Source organism: Rattus norvegicus, chromosome 1, assembly GCF_036323735.1.
Source record: "Rattus norvegicus strain BN/NHsdMcwi chromosome 1, GRCr8, whole genome shotgun sequence".
Lineage (NCBI taxonomy): Eukaryota > Metazoa > Chordata > Mammalia > Rodentia > Muridae > Rattus > Rattus norvegicus.
In genome coordinates, this window is record NC_086019.1 from 62,271,943 (window position 1) to 62,289,666 (window position 17,724).

The following is a 17,724-nucleotide window of genomic DNA, read 5'->3' on the forward strand; positions in this document are numbered from 1 at the left end:
GCAGGTACCTGCTGTCCCTAGTGCATGGGAAGACAGATGCACTCAAGAACCTGCAAGTATCTGAAAACACTGCATGTGTGTTTGTGAGACCTGTAGTGAAGTAGACTTGGCCATCCCTGGACAGTGAGGTCAGATGTGAATAAGTGTTGCAAGATCACATTGAATAGCATACACTACTGTTGGGAAATGTTTTCCTAAGGCCTGGACTCCCCAAACTACGCACTGATAAGCCCATTGCCTTAAAGGTCTTCTGGTTATTCACGTTTCAAATGTAAGTGGCCACTCAGTACTGATGGAAGGAAGGTATGTTTTATTATCATGGCACAAGATACACTGATTCGTTCCAGCTGGCTGAAGGGTCAGTGGGATGTTGTGTCCCCTCACCCTCATGACTACTGTGCTTTAGCACGGGGAGCAGGACAGTGTCCAAATCTCAGGGTTTGGGTGAAATGTAAGGATGGAGTTGGGAAGTTGCTGGTCAAAGGATGTAAAGTTCAGATGAACAGGGAATGACTTTGAGTACTGTTACCTGTAGCCTATGACACTCAGCAGTGTCCTATAAATAATGCAAAGGAACTTTAAGAAAGGGGAAGCATGTTTGAGGGTTTAAAAAGCTGAGATGGGTATTCAATGCCACAGTAAATTGATTTGTATTTTACAAGCACTGTAAATGCGAAGGATCCTGAAAGGTAGCCTGGAAAACTCCAGTGTATGGGCATAGAGCTCATGCGCGCGCATGAGTGGCCAATGAACGATACCCGCCCCTCCTCTCTCGGACTTAGCCACGCCCTTCATTAGTTCCTGAGGGGATTTTTCAGAACAGAGGTTATGGCAGTTTCACTATCCAATTCCAGTGAGTATGAGGGGAGCCCATGGAGTTTGAAATGACTCCTTTCTTCTCTCAGGGATGTGAGAAAAAATAAGAGAATTTGGGTTGGCTTAGTAGCACTATTTTGTGAGTCTTAGCTTGAGTTCCCTCGGGATGGAGACCAACTGCTTCTTTCCGAATCTTAGGGAAGTTGACCCGTTTTCTCCCAACTGTCCTTATGGCTCCTTCCTCCATCTCCTGCTTGGGGCCTCTGTGGACTCTCATTTGCTGCATCAGCACATGAAGGTTCCCTGACTTGGCACCTCCTTATGCTGAACATCAGCAGACTCCATACTGAGTAGGATTTGGGAGTACAGCTGTTAATACCAATAATTATGTAACCCTACTCGATGCCCTCTTAGAGCACGCCGCAGAAAAATAGATTGAAAAAGTGAACAAAAATATAAACATCATGTGTGGTAATGGCTTCCAAGCAAAGAATCTGAACCTTACAGCAGCCCCACCTAAGATTTATGAACAGGAAACCGGGAAGGGGAATGACATTTGAAGTGTAAGTAAAGAAATGTATCTAATAAAAAATTAAAAAACAAAAAAAGACAAACAAAGAGGTGTATGCTGTGAATATAATCAGAAAGATGATCTTATCTGCCTCTTTTGTGTGTGTGTGTGTGTGTGTGTGTGTGTGTGTGTGTGTGTGTGTTTTACCTTGACTTCCGTAGTCAATGGAGTTCAGATAACTGTAGGAATGCATTTTATGGTTTAGAGGCACTGATAGGATCATTCCTTTACTTATGCTCCCCCTACTAGTTTTCTCACACATATCTCATCAAGATTTAAGCTGTTATGCATCCATAAAACTTAATGCTTACTGAATCATTTTAACTTTCCTATTCTTTTCATCTTCATTAATATTCCTGGTACCTAAATAATACAATCCTGTCAAAGGTGTTTCAAATTTAGCTGGTAGACTGATACGCCTCTTAAAACACATGACTTAGGAAACAAGCTAACCTACATTATGGCTGATTGGTGCATTGCAAAACAGATTAATTCTAAATTAAATATATTAGACTATTTAAAATAGTCCCGCTTTAATATTTGTAATCATATCAAACTTTAAATATGGGATTATAAACCTGTGATTTGACTGTACTATACTGCATTCTCCATATAGATTTTTACATGAATTACTGAAAATTTCTTGGCAAAAACTTATTATGTGAGCACCTTTATAACTAATACCACTGGGGCTTTTCCATTTAATGGTTATGTGAACCGTATGTTTAAATACAGGTAAAAGGAGATTTACACTTAGCAGCCAACTAAGTAACCTGGATGTAGTCACTTATATTCACTGAGTAGTTGCTTGTAGAAGGGAGCGCAAACTGCAGATCAGGTATTTCAAGGAGCTCTCTTGGTATAAACATAGCCCTAGCTAATTTGGCCATAGGGAATTCATGGTCCTTCTGATACTTGATCAGTCCAAGCCAAACTTCCTACACAAAAGTTCAGGATGCAGTTCCTCCTGTCTCTATGTCTTTTTTTTTTATTAACTTAAGTATTTCTTATTTACATTTCGATTGTTATTCCCTCTACAGGTTTCTGAGCCAACATCCCCCTAACCCCTCCCACTCCCCTTCTCTATGGATGTTCCCCTCCCCATCCTCCACCATTACCACCCTCCCCCCAACAATCACATTCACTGGGGGGTTCAGTCTTGGCAGGACCAAGGGCTTCCCTTTCCACTGGTGCTCTTACTAGGCTATTCATTGCTACCTATGAGGTTGGAGCCCAGGGTCAGTCCATGTATAGTCTTTGGGAAGTGGCTTAGTCCCTGGAAGCTCTGGTTGCTTGGCATTGTTGTTCACATGGGGTCTCGAGCCCCTCGAGCTCTTTTAGTCCTTTCTCTGATCTTATCTGCCTCTTAAAATTCAGTTTTTAGCAGGTGTGCTTCCTGACCAAAGAAGTCAGATGAGTGCATGAGCAGCCCCTTCAAGGACAAGGCTTGGATTCCCAGGAGCAGACAAGGAACTCTGTGGGCATACTCCAAGGAATCTGGTGAGAACCACAGCCAGCATTTTGGATCTTTGCAAATTTGCCTAAGTGTACATTGAAAGAAGAAACCTCTATTCTGGCAACTAGTGCTACATTCCTTAGGGAGAGCACAGCTCTGCCTGCTTCAAGCTCAAGCTTAGCTATCGGGAAGCTTCCCCCTGGGACTGGACCTTGGCACCTAACTCAGGACCACTTTACCTCACCTTGAGAGATAGACTTCCATCCACCCCAAGATAGACAAGACTTCCATCCACCCCATTACAGAGCTGGGGTTAGAGCAGCGACTTTCAGGCTCTGGAGCACACCAAGAATGCACACTCCAGTGTTTGCGGGCTGCAGGCAGAACAGAGCAGAGGTTTCTGTTGGCTTCCGTTTGGAGGACTGGGGTCCAAGAGTTGGCTCCAGTTCTCCACCGTTTGTAGGTAGCTGGTTCCTCTTGGTGCCCTGTGGTCTCTCTCTGCCTCTTCAAGTGTCTGTGACTTTAGGTTCCCTTTCATAAGGACACCAATGTCATTACAAGAGAGACCACCTTTCAGGTTTCCTTGAATGGATCACGTGGAAGGCATTGTCTTTAAGTGTCACCTACTAAGTGCCAGGGACTTCATCCTTCACCATATTAATTGCTTTACAACTTGTCCAAGTGAAGGTAGTGAAGAGAGACTCATAGGGTCAGAGCAAACATAACAGAACTATCTCACCATGCCCCATTCTAATTGGACCAGACTTTGTAAATGTGTCCCAGGTCTTTCTGGCACTGCTGTCCATCATTTTTCTCACAGTATAGCTCTGTCATTTACGGGGGAAAACTGAACAAAAGGCATCCCATGAGAAACGAAGAACAAGGCAGTCGACTTTTAGATGGAATCCTGTTATAAATGGCAGAGACCCTAAGGAATCTGCTAAAGTTGAGCACTCAACAGTGAGTTATACAAGACCAATGAATATAAGCTCTGTCAGCAGAAATAAAGCATTTCTATATCCTAGCAGTAAACAAAACAAAATAGGGGAAAATTTCTATGTTGTACACCAACTTTTATAAAAATCAAAAATATTTTGAAAATAATTTGGCCAAACACACACTAAACTTTTAACTATAGCTTCTATTTTTGTTTGAAATCTAGGAAGTAAGTAAATTTCATCAAAATATTGCAGAATAATTCATAATCAACTGAATACATTTAAAAATCAACAGTATAGAACTCATAGGTTTTCATTACTCAGTATATAACTCACAGGTTTTCAAACTCATACCGTGGGTTTTCTTTACCAATCAGAGTTTAGAAGTGCAGATAATGCTGTCTCCAGGTAGTCACATATACTCTGTGAGAAGATTCAGAGAGTTAATTCTCTAACAGGAGGGTCCACATCCCAATTTGGAGACAGAATTCCCTTCAAGAGGGTCTAAATCACTTGCAGGTATGAGTAGCCCCCTCAGAGGAAGGACTGAATCTCCTGCAGGCGAGAATGACAAAAATGAGAGGATCCATAGGAGGAGGGACTTAATTTCTTCTCTGATGTGACTGGAGCACCAGCAGGAATTTGACTCTGTAGTCTGAGAGATTATTTTCAGCGTGATGTTCTGAGTTCCCTGAATCCACAGCTGGAGCACCGAGCCACCATCAGGAACACTGCACCTGGACCAGTTGTCTACGGGAATTAAATACGAATTTCACTTCTTTGGCTTATAAAATCCCACCATGCTCTAGCTTCCTTCCAACATCCACCTTTCATTGCCCACCATCTCAGCTTCTCCCACAGAGCCTGGCTGCAGGTTAAAGAAAAAAAGGGTAGTTGAATTGGAAACAGAAAATGCTGTTCTGTCCCTGAGACTGGCATAGGTAATCTCTGTCCTGTAGACTGATTGACTGATGAGACACATGTGAGTGTTTGCTTTGCATAGTCTACTGCAGTTGCAAAAGATTAAAAGAACGGTAGCTTTCCTTTGATGGTTGGTCCGCTCCAGTGTGGTGCACATTTGGTGAGTCATCCATTAGTGGAACAGAGATTAATCCTAAATTTTTCATCCTCGTGATCAGACGTATTTAAGGAATAATCCATTAATGATACATCCATCAGTTGGGTCTGGACAACATTGTTGTACTTTTTATGCATGATAAATTCATCCATATTAATTTTAATTAATCTATAGATATAGTAGTCACCTCCAACACCCAAAGACTTGGTCTAAATACGTGCAAACTCAGGTGATGAGATATGGTTTCTCAGACACCCCCACAGCATGCCACACTGCAGGGTGGATGCTGCACAGTTCAGATGCAGACGTTTCCTGTTTGGCTGGGTGTTCAGTGTACCCTTCACCTTCTCACAGGCTCTTCTGACACTCTTCTTACAGAACCTCCACTGACACTCCAGTTGTTTATTTTCCTTGGATTTTTGTTTTGAAGTGTAGTGCTCTTTTTTCAGGGTCCCAATTCTTGAAGGCATTGTATCCCCTGCATATAAACAGTCTGCCTTGTCTTAAATTGGTACCTGTGTGTGTGTCTGTGTGTGTGTCTGTGTGTGTGTGTGTGTGTGTGTGTGTGTGTGTGTGTGTGTGTGTACAGCCACATATTTCATGATCCTACCCATAGCTGACCCACTCAGAACACATGCAGGAGGTGGGAACATGAAATAAAAATAAAGGAGTAAAATGCTAGGTGCAAGGGAGATAGGAGCAGAGCATCATGAGGAAGAGTCCAGAGTCCAGGGAGGCAGGGTGTGAAAGTACAGCAGCATCTTAAAGGGGCTGACAGTTCTTAGGGTGTGGGGATCAGGTGTGTTAGGAGCACAGGAAGAAGTTGAATGTGATGAGATTTCAAGTTTAACTACTGTCTGATCTCTGCAGTGCCATCACTGGAAAAGTGATGTAAGTAGTACCTAGTGCCCTAGTCAAATAACAGACACTTTCACTGTCAGATCCCAGTGTGCTGGGAACCCCTACCCTGGGAAGTCCTCAGGGGTGTAAGGAGCATGCACTGGTTTCCTTTGTGTTGTACTCACCATGAGTGAGGAAATATTTGTCTGCACCTCTTCTGGAAGCAGAGATAGTAAACATGGGTGACACTCCTGATAGCCTATCTGTATAAAGTTTTGGCTTCAGTGGTGTTAGCTCTCTGGCTAAAAGATCTAATCTAACAAGTCTTAAGATTTCACAGATGAGGGAATTATGAAAGCAGTTAACTGAAATACATACACTGCTATTCTGAATTTGAAACAGGCTTCAACCTGACACTCTTCTTCCTTACCCTCCCCAGACTTCTTTCTTTTGTCTACATACATTCCTAGTGGCGTCTCTGAGGACCCAATTCTGACTTGTGACTGGGCCTGGGTCATGCTCATGGGTTGGGGAAGTAACAGATGACTACACTGGGGCCCCTGTATCCATGTAGCAAATGAAGTTCCACAGCTCATGATTATAACTCTGGATACAGAACCCATTGCAAGAGAACCTCAGCTGAAATCACGGAACTCACGAGGGACTAAAGACCACTGACTTGCAACATGATGTTCATCTTTCTAAACCCCTCAACATTTCACCAAATAACCGGTATTCTAGAGTACCCCAGCACACACTGAGAAGTGTAGAGAGAAAGAATTTCATGTCTATGTTCCTCTGCCCATGAGAAAGAAGTTTCAGGACAGTAAATAGGTTTTGAGGGTAAGTTTCTCTTTTATAAACACCATTCTCTCTCTCTCTCTCTCTCTCTCTCTCTCTCTCTCTCTCTCTCTCTCTCTCTCTCTCTCCAGTTTAAAATTATTTATTTTTATTTCACATGCATTTGTGTTTTACCTGCATGTGCATCTGTGTGTGGCTGTCAGATATCTTAGGAATTTTGCGTGTGGGGGCAATTCCAGTTAAAACAGTCAGAACAAAGAGGAAATGCAGCATCAACAGTAGCAATCAGGTCCCTCTCCTTAGTACCCTGTGGATGTACCTGACCTTGGGGCTACAGTCTTCGTTGTGAATGCATGTCATGCATGCACTGAACTACAGCTGTGACGCTGGTGTCCTATGGCTTCCAGAGGAGCTGCATCTTGCCTTGTCTACAGAATACCTGCATCCAGCCCTGTCTCCAGGCAAGCATGCTGAGGACGAAACATTAGCCACATGTAAACAACATGGGATTTGTAAGTACACAAAGAATATGATTTCCTATGAAATCTGCAGTATAAAAGGAGGGTAGCATGAAGTAGAGAGATGCTATAGACTAGGACTCCAGTTACACAGTGGTTTCCATATGGATTTGTCAGACATGACTAGGAAGGGTGCTGGGAACCTGTGCAGACTTGGACAAACACAAATGCTTTTCTGTAATGGGATCCAAGAGGAAAACAGGATCAGATGAAAGCTCCTTACCCAAGGATGACCTCTCTTCAGTGAGAAGGCCAGAGTTATGTGTGGCTTCCATCTCAAGACCTCGGGTCGAATGTGTGAGTCAGGTGTCCTTGTGCCTGCTGTTCTCCAGTGCTTTTAACAAGAAGGCTTCCTCCTTCAAATTGGCAAGCTTGAGGGTGGCAAGCTCTGTTCCTGCTGTGGTTGGATTATGGTCATCCAACAAGGGTGTACATGAGTATACGTGCACTGTGTGTATTATGTAGTGCCCACAAAACCTGAAGAGGGTAAGATATTCTAGATCTTGAGTTGCACATGACTGTGAGCTGACTTGGAAATGTTGAAAACAAGTGAAGGTCCTCTGAAAGGCAGCCAGTGCTCTGAAATCCTGAGCTTTCTCTCTAGTTCCTGCTCTGTAGGTTTTCTCATGTCCTGTTGATTACTGTCTGCTCCACTAGCCTGTTCCACAGGAATCAGTCTTATGATTGTGTAGCATCACAACACCAAAAATACTTTAATCTCTGACTGGATGCCCTGAATGATTTTTACACGGGATAAAACTCGGCTACATTTGTGTTTGATTATTAACAGTGCCTCTGGAACTAAACTCAGATCATCAGCTATTCCTTTCACCTCTGAACCTTCTCAAAAGCTTACACTATATATTCCGTTCTGTCCTCAGTGTACCATATATTGCTATAATCACAAGTATTGTTAAAGCAAGCCAAAGGAGATTTATAAAATCTTCAGATTTTGAAATTTACATTCACACATAGCTTGTGCTACACATCATTAATCCCCCTTTCAGGAGAGAGAAGGTCTCTTTACTGTCCAAATCACACTTGTGTACAGGGTGAGTTTTAGGACAGCTTCAGTTTGTGGTAACACTCTGTCTCAAATTAAGCACACAACAGCAACAACCCAACCACACTCACACAGAAACACATGCATGGAACACACACACACACACACACACACACACACACACACACACACACAGAGCACTTTCCAGTTTCTACCCTTCCCATTCCTCAAGTGAGCATTCAGTGTAACTGTACTTTAATCTCACCTACCTCAGTCCTTCCAGTCTGTAGGCTTCTCTTAAACCCTCCGGAATTGGCAACTGACATCAGGCCGGATTCTGCTTGCTGGTGGGGAAATTGGGTTGTGTTGCTTTGTTAATCTGTACTCCCTTAGCCATCTTCCCCAGGCCCTGAGAAGATTCCATTAACCTCCTTCAGAGTACTTCAGTGTTTTTAAGTCATACTCAACAAAGTAAGAAACCATTTGGTTTGATTGCAGCATTTAGGATTGTGTTGAGTAGGTACCAGCAGAATGTACACTGTTTATGAAGTAGGTCTGTGAGTAAGGGCTAGGTGTAATTTTATCTGCTGAGTGAGTGTTTGCTCCATATCGTTATCCATTTTGACTTCTGTCATATATTTATTCCTATAGACTAAAGGGTTTGAGTTTGTGTTGGCTTCTTCTGTGATTTCAGTATCCAGCACCTCTGGACTTATCCTATAAGTATGACCAGAATAACAGGGCTGTTGATTTTCCATGGAGATGCTTGTTTACATTTTTACTTAATCCACATCTTATGTTCAAGTGGAGGGAGAGCAGCTTGCTGGCTCTGCAGCAACACACATTGACCCAGAGTGAAGGTTCTCTATGTTACTGATTCGAATTCCTGAATCATCATGACATTTTGCATGAGCTATCCTCCACTGTCTCGGGCAGTTGAGTACTCCTTTCCCAGTTGGTGACTCTGTTTGGGAAGACTCAGGAGGTGTGCCCTTGCTGGAGAAAGATGCCAGTGGGGCTGGACTTTGAGGTTTTAGTGCTCTGCACCACTCCCTGTGCTCTGTCTGCTTTGTACTTGTGATTCCAGATGTGAGTCCTCTGCTTCCTGCTCCTTCCACTGTGCCCTGTAGTCATGGAACTTAACCTATGGTAACAGGTGGTCTGTGAAATAGGATCACTAATCGCCTACATGTTTTATAGTTTGCTGTGCTCATGGCATTTCTGTCACAGATATTCTAAGGTAACTAATGCAGAAGGGGATGTAATAGAGCAGACTCTTGCTCTGTGATACCTGACCATGCCAGTTTGTCCTTATTATTTGTTTTGGAAAATATGCAAGAATTCAGAACTTTGATCTAGAAGTGGCCCAGTGCTCTAAGAAGAGTTTAATGGGGTATACTGGCAGGAGCTTGGGAGTCAGGAGTGCCAAGACCTATCCAGAATGTGGAAGCCCACGACAAGGGGATTCAGAAGGCAATAATATTTGTAACTGGTCTGGGATAATTTGTATGATGGTTTTACAAAATGTGGCTTCTTTCCGACCACTTCGTAAAAACCTACCTGAGGCTAAATTAAAAAGTAATAAACAAATTTCTTCGATGAAAATTTGAAGAGAGCCCAGTATGGCCTCTGTTATACTGAGGTTATAGGACTTCAATGAAAAAGAGCAAATGGGGCAAATAGAAATGCAAAATGTATAGTTTACAGAGAAAAGGACACTGGGAAGTTTAATATTATAGCCAATGCCTAGGCCAGAAGAGAGCCTGCAATTACTTAGGAGATTAGAACCTTAATATAAGGCCATGTCTCCTCAGGTGATGACATCACTCAATTAACCTTGTAATCTGTGGTAGAAAGTGACTTACTTAGTGTTTTCCTGCTATTAACAGACACCATGACCAATGCAAATCTTATAAGAAGAACACTGCTTTGGGTTTGGCTTACAAGTTCAGCAGTTTGCTTCATTATCATCAAGGTGGGAGCATGGCAGCATCTAGGCAGATATGGTACAGAAGGAGCTGGGTGCTCTACATCATCATCTGATAGATGACTTAAGAATGTAGGCTTGAAAGTATCCAGTTTCTAATCTGGGAAGGAGAACAGCAGGCCTGAGAGGAACAGGCCTCATGTGCAGAGGGATGTCCCATCTGTACATGGTTGGGAGAAGCTCAGAGAAGGTTAGTCAAACCTGTCTATCCAGTAGAGGTTAGTTAACTGTGGAAACTATCACTAACAGTAAAGGTAACTTTGAAGTCTGAGGAAGAGAAGGTTTGTTGCCATTGTTTGTGGACCATGCTTCAGAGGTGATGAGACACAGAGAAACTGTGTCTTCGGTTCATGCCACGAAGAGTGCTACCTGAGCACTTCACATCTTAAGTTGTGTATGTCGTCAGGGCCCTTACACAAAGGTGATCTAGTGACAGTGTCTTGCTTTGTTTGTAGCAATCACATGAATTTAAATTCCCTACTTGTTCTTGTTCTTAAAAACTCACTGATTAGTTTTAGCTGAGACTCCTGGGAGACTTTTCTCCCACATGCTGTAAGTTTTAAAGATTTGGTGATTAACATAAATTACTATTCATAGGTGAACACAGGGCCCACACTGACCTCACCTTGCTATCTGGAACTGTTACTCCTGAGCCAAGGGTCTCAAGGGTCTCTGCCTCAGAAAGAAATGTGGTAAAGTGATCTCATAATCTATTCACATTCCTTGTATCATCCAGAACATCTGCTAGAATGAGAGGATCCTTCTCTGCTCAGGACAATGTAGATACTGCTTCCCCAGGAGGAAAGAAAGGGCCATGTCCTCCCTCCGTGGAACAGTCCCTGATGTTCACTGTAATGTCACCCAACAGTCCCACCTTGAATCTGCTGTTCCACTTGAGCACAGAGACTCCCTTTTATTCTGGGAGATAAACAGGAGTCTCCAGCTAGGAACAGTGGTCCAAACATGAGGTTAAGTGAAGGCAGTGAGAATGGGGTATATACATTAAGGGTTCCTGATTGAATGATTCTGAACTTAATTTATTTCCTACTGGAGTCATCTGTAAGTGATATATAAGCTTTGTAGTAAAATGTACCTTTAGGTCCAAGATTTCATGGTAGGTCAATGCACTACTTTCTCTTAAAGATAATTTAAGAACTGCATAAAGAAGAGAAAATACTGATCAGAAAATGTTCCTAGGTGTACATGACTGGTTTACATGTGCATGTCTCTGTGCTCAGCTCCAAGAGCACACAATATGCATTAGAAAGTAGATGATAAGAACTCTCTCTCTCTCTTTTCTCTCTCTCTCTCTCTCTCTCTCTCTCTCTCTCTCTCTACCTCACTTTCGATCTCTCACTCTCTCATGGGTGTGTGTGTCTCTCTGTGTGTGTGTGCATGTGTTTATGAATCTGTGTCTGTCTGTCTGTCTGTCTGTCTCTCTCTCTCTTTCTCTCTCTCAGTGTGTGCATGTGTGTGTGTGTGCGTGTGTGTGTGTGTGTGTGTGTGTGTGTGTGTGTGTGTGACAAACTGAAGGTGAGCTCAAGGTCTGCATGCCCAGTTGGAACAAGGATCCCATGTTGATTGACTCCCACCTTGACAAGTATCTTGTTGTTGGTATGACCAGCATGTGACCATTGGGACAAGATAGAAGTATTTACAAAGCCAACAGTTTTGACCGATTTATGCGAACTAGGGCAGATTTGAGAGTACACTTAAGAGTTTTAAACTTTGTTTGAAAAAACTAAACAGTGTTCTTGGAAGAGTTTCTTTGGAGTAGACCGCCAAAGGCCAAATTTTATCTGATTGTTGGTGAGCACCTGTGGGTTTTTATGTTCCTAATGGAGTATCCCTTAGGTTTGGGTCAGACAATGTATGCCTTATTATTTCCACTGTTTTTAACATCTCAAATGATGTCCCACGTTCTAGGTGCCAATCCACAAATGCCCACTCCTACATCTTCTCCCTCCTCCCTCCATTTTGCCACTATGATGCTGCTCCAAAACTCACCCAACTTCTCGAAACCCACCACTCTAGCCTCCTCCTACGTTCGAGCATCACATCTCCACAGGACCAAGGGCCTTCCATCCCATTGGTTTCAAATAATGCCATCCTCTGATATATATTGGTTGGTGGTCTATTTTCTGGAAGCTCTGGGTCATCAGCCAGAATATATTGTTTTTCCTCTATTGCAGGACCTCCTCTGTCACAGGACATCCACTGTTTAAGCACCACCACTACCTCAGAAAGTCCACTGTCTGTGTGTCAACTCCACTGTTACAGGACCATAAGTGTCTCAGCACTTCAACTATCACAGCACTTCTACTATTCAGGAGCTCAAGAGTCTCAGCATCTCAAGTGTCACAGGACCTCCTTTGTCCAAGAACTGGACTGTCCAAGCAACACTACTATTGCGGGACCTCCACTGTCACAGGACTTCCACTGTAGGAGCACTACAACTGTCTCAGGACACCCACTGTCCTATAACCTCCACTATCCCAGGAATTCCACTGTCGTAGCACCACCCGTAGCAACTAAAGTGTTTCAGGACATCAACTGAAGCAAGATCTCCCATGATTCTGCAACTTCACTGCCACAGGATCTCTACAGTGACAGGAATACCCCTGTATCAGCAATTCCAATTTTGCAGGACCTCCACTGTAGCAGAACCTTCAATTGTGCAGCAGCTCCACTGTAGGTAGATTGACCTCCATGATCTCAGTGCATCGATTTTCAAAGGACCTTCACTGTCACAGAACCGGCGCTATTTCAGTGCCTCCACTGTCGCAGGACCTACCTCTTCACAGGATCTGCACTGTTGCAGCAACTGTAATTTCAATTTTTCAAAGTCATTGCTGTTTATATTTGAGGCTGAATGAAATGTGATGCTACTTTTGAAAGCATAAGAATTTGTTCTATAGCTCTTGTGATAAATGCCGTGTGTGCTTGGACCAGTAAACTATGGAAGACTTCATGAGCTCATACCACTCTCCACCTCACTTTGTGGAAGCTGGTGTTTTTAGAGTGTGATAAACTTCAGGTGAATGGATGCATTCAGCTGCACCACGCTCTAGAGTGGGCTACACAGCCGACATATTGAATCCTTGCTGGGAAGAGAAGAAATCCAGAGGAGGGAGAAGGCTTGGGTTGGGGGAAGTATCATAAAATACTTAGAAGATATAAGAAGGTAAGAATTATGGGGAACTGGAAAACAGAGCCAGAGGAAGAATGAGCACAGAGCAAACTGGGAAGGACAAAGTACAAAGGCACTTGGGTTTTGCCATCTGCATGTTCTCTGGAAAATCTCCCTTGGCCTCATTTCTGGGAGAAAACTCTTCCTCCACCCCCTTGTAAGGTTTCATTCTTGAAGGAAAGCAGCAACACAACTTCATCAGTGAATTTCCCCATTGGAATTGGTTCATCCTTTAATGCCTCTGGGAAATCCCCAGATGGGGAATGTCCTGCTCTCTGCTGAAGGACAGCAGGAAAGTAGGTTGTCCTCTGTTTTCTCGTTGCTACAGCTCTTCTAAGTGTGGATGATTGTTGAGTGAAGACACAGGACACTTCCGGTGTGTATGTATGCTTTGTTCACTGTGGGTGTTGTCGGGAGTGTCCTGAAAAGAAGAAAGGCATGCCCAATGGCTCTTTGCTTCCTCTTTGACTAGCCTTATGATCATAGGGAGACACTAGGCCATTGGAAGATGAGGAGAACAATGTGTCTATGTTGTGTTCACTTCTATTCCTATTTAGTCCTAGAGGGAAATCAGCAAGGGTAGAGAAGGGGACCGTAACTGGACAAAGCTGCTGAGCCTGTGTTGTGAAGCAATTCCTGTGTATAACTTGTTACATTAAGCAATAGGATGCCATGTTCTGTTTATACCTTTTTGATGCAATGAATCTATAATATTTTACCTCAAACCCCAATATATTACGTTTCTTCCTCTTTTGGAGAATCTGGCATGAGAGGGATCACTTCTTCATAAGGATTTGTGAACCTCTTCCAGTTTTCATTGACCAGGGGTACATCATCACCTCTGTGACTGTCAGCCCATAGTTTGGATTTACTTTCAGTAATAGGCTAAGCTGTCTCTTCTGACAACCCACAGTGAGCAGGGTACACACCTGCTACAACTTGTCTTCTGAACTGTTGTATGTCAACAGAGTCAAATACAACAGTGAAATATAAGCCTACTCCTAAGATCCATATGTTGGTTTTTTTTTTTTTTTTTTTGCACCACCATAAAGTTGTCCTAGGAAGAGATCAGGTGCACCAATAGGGTAAGCACCATGCTGCCAGTTCAGCATTTGCCCAGATTTGTCTTGAGTTGAAGGCCAAAGTCGATGCTTTTGACTTTTCTGTTCTTCTTTAACAAAATATAATCTGGTTTCAGGTCACTGTGAACTTATACAGTGCCCATAGCCATAGATAAAGCCTGCTAATATTTGCCTAAATATTTCCTTGGCTCCTTCCTCCTCTCGGTGGAAAGACTTTCAGATGTATTTGTAAAGCTGTAAAATTTCAACCAGTTTCACGATAAGTTATTAGAATTGTCTCAGACTCAATTGGAGAAGCAAGATGATGTTGGGGTGGATGAAAAACTTCATTATATTGCCATGGTCATGTTTGGCTGGCACCATTGCTTCTTCTTTGCATGCACTTTGATAACCCCTGTAGCAGAACTTCCACTGTCCCAGCACCTGAACTATCCCAAGACCTCCACAGTCAAGGACCAATATTGTGGTAGGGCGTCTGTGGTCAGGCAACTCCTCTGTCTCAGACCCTCCAAATTGCAAGACCTTTACGGGCACTGGAAGTCACTGTCCATAAACTTCCACTGTTGGAGTACCTCAACTATAACAAGGACCTCTACTATTGTACAATCCCCTTGTCATAGCACGTCTATTGTTACAAAGTAGTCCACTGTCAAAGGACCTCCAGGGTCTCAATCTCTCCACTGTTACAGGATCTCTACTGTCTTAGGACCACTGCTGTTGGAGGACCTCCTGTCTCTCAGCAACTTCAGTTTGTTGGAGCTCTCCTATCAGAGGACATTTACATTTGCTGTACTTCCAGTGTCACAGCTGTTATAAGAACCTCCATTCTCACAGGACCTCCAGTGTGTCAGTACCTCCACTGTCCAAGGACTTTTATATTGTAGGACCTCTACTGTCCTACAGAATGTCCACTGTCGCTAGATTACCACTGTCACAACACCACAACCATTACAAGAACTGAAATTTTGGCATGACCTCCAGTGTTCCAGCCCCTCCAGTGTCATAGGACCTCCACTATCCCAGGACGTCCACTGTCTCACCAAGGCCAATTTAAAGGACCTCTACTATAACAGGTTATCCACTGTAGCTGGACTTACACTGTTGCAGTACCTCAACTGTTGCAGGACCAACAAGGTTGCAGGACATAGACACTCTCAGCAGCTAGAATTTGCAGGACCTCTACTGGCACACAAATTCCACAGTTGCTGGAGCTCCACTGTCACTGCAAATGCACTGTCTCATGATATTCACTGTTGCTGGACCAGTAGTGTGGCAGTACCTCCATTTTTGCCAAGCCCCTCCACTGACGCAAGACTTCCACTTTTGTAGCACCTTCACTGTCCAAGCAAACCAACTCCTGCAGGATCTCCATTGTCTCAGGGCATTCACTAATGCCAACTCTCCAATGTTGTAGTACTTTTTAAAAATTCCTCTAAAAAAGGTTACTTTGTTATTTACAAATTACAATTCAGGTGTTGAGAAAATAAATAAGGTCAGTTTCCCCCCTAGATACTAAGTAAATAAAATGTTTTTCTAGACACAATATATGTAAAAGCTTGTGAAAATGTTCATATAAAGCTATTTGTGGTGGCATGTGCATTTAATGCCAGCTCTAAGAATGCAGAAAGAGGCAGATTATGGTTAGTTTCCGGTCCCCTCGCCTGTGTAGTGAATTCCAGAACAGCCTCAAATGTATAGTGAGTCCCTGGGCTCCGTTTTGTTCTGATTGCTTGCTCGTGTTTGCATTTTTAGGCTAGTCAAAAATGTATATATAAGATCACCCTATTATACCAAGAGCAGTTATTAAATATAAGAATTATAGATGCATCCTTTGAAGCTCTTCATCTTAGAAATAATGAGGGAGAGAGAATGAATGAGTTGGCTTTGGTTTCAGTTTCAGATCGTTATGGCTCAGGTAAACCCAGAGCACAGAGTGAAGTTTTTATGAGCTTTATTTTTCTTGGATAATTTATGTATGCACATTTCAAACGTTATCCCCTTCCCATGCTCTCCCAACCCCCTGCCCCTGCTTCTATGTGGATGTCAGCCACCTGAGTCATGCAGAGTTTGACCACATGAGACTCACCCAAGGACCTAAATGCAGTGAGTTCAAGGACTCACATGCTATGCTGCGTGGGCTCCTCCTTATGCCACACCTTGACCCCATTGCACCTTGGGCCTCCATACCATAAGCCAGAGTGCAAATCCCTGGGCACAGTAGGACACACCTAGGCTAGTTTTCACTCCCATGGATGCTCTTGTGGCCTTGTCAGAGCACTGTGACCACATCCCACATCTGAACAGCAAGCTAATCAACAGGATGCTCTGGGAGTCCATCCGTTTGCTTCCTCAGAGACCCCATAATAGAGGGGGAAGAAATCCAGGCTTTAGGGAGCTACCACAGCCATGATTGTTCTTTTGTCCCAGCCACTCCACCTTTGGCCAAGTTACAGATCTGCCAGGCCCTGCCATGTTGTCTTCAAAATCTTTGTGTGTCAGTGATACTTGTATGAACTATGCTACACGTTGGCCTAGAGGCTGGGCTTTCCTCTTGCATTTCCAGCAAGACTACAGAGTTCCCGGGGGAGACTCTCATGGCTCTTCATGTTCTGACAGCACAGTCTGCAGATGTCTCTAAGGTATTGGACATCAGACCCCACTGAGGAGTGAGAGGATTTCAGTGGCTTATAGACCCAGGGCCTTGGCATGATGGCCTTTATTGTGTGTTTGATAGCATGTATGCTCTGCTCCAAGTGTAGACAGACACTCCCCATGCCTGTAGTCTGTGCTTGGAGTGTGGGTACACACTCTCCATGCAAACAGCTGTCTACGCACACACAGATGCCATTTTCATGATTTACACCTGTTATCTTTGATGTTTCTTTTAAAAGACAATCATATAAAGTTACTGTGATTTTGTGCTGGCTTTCTTTACCCAGCCCACAGATGAATATTGGAAGGAGACTCTGGGATCTGCATGGGCTCCTCCTTATGACCACACCTTGACCCCATTGCACACTTTTTCTCAGAAGCATGGCAGAGCATGGCCTGTAATTGTCCTGTCCATTCCCTATGGATTGTGACCAGTCTGCAGTTCTGCACAGCCTGGCATCCAAAGAAACTTGGCATAGTTCCCCACAATGTCTCCACAGGCCCAGAGGAAGGACATAAATAGAATCTTTATGAGACCCAAGTGGCTTCTCAGGGTCAGCCAATGCTCTTGGCTCATTCTTATCTCTGAGGACACAGGGCACAGGTCCTGACCTCCATGCACCTGTATTTGCTGCACACACTAAGGATGACTTGTGCTGTCCTCTGCTGCTTCTGGGAGTCCTGAAAACCACAATCCTTGGGCCAAGGGGACTAGTGAGGGACAAGTGAGCACAAGGCCCCTGCCTGCTCTCTGAAGACCAGAAGCCCCAGCAGGGTTCTCACTGCTGTGTT

At 43.6% G+C, this 17,724-nt stretch overlaps 1 long non-coding RNA gene across 2 annotated transcripts; it reads left to right on the plus strand.

Moving 5' to 3' along the window:
- The first annotated feature begins 731 nt into the window (after positions 1-731).
- Positions 732-15,823, plus strand: LOC134478887 (uncharacterized). Of its 2 annotated transcripts, none has more exons than XR_010062943.1 (3): positions 732-853; positions 2,765-2,887; positions 12,201-15,823. It is a non-coding gene; the product is annotated as an uncharacterized LOC134478887 (long non-coding RNA). The 2 variants fall into 2 exon arrangements; XR_005499859.2 differs by having other exon boundaries at positions 834-1,379.
- Positions 15,824-17,724: the final 1,901 nt, after the last annotated feature.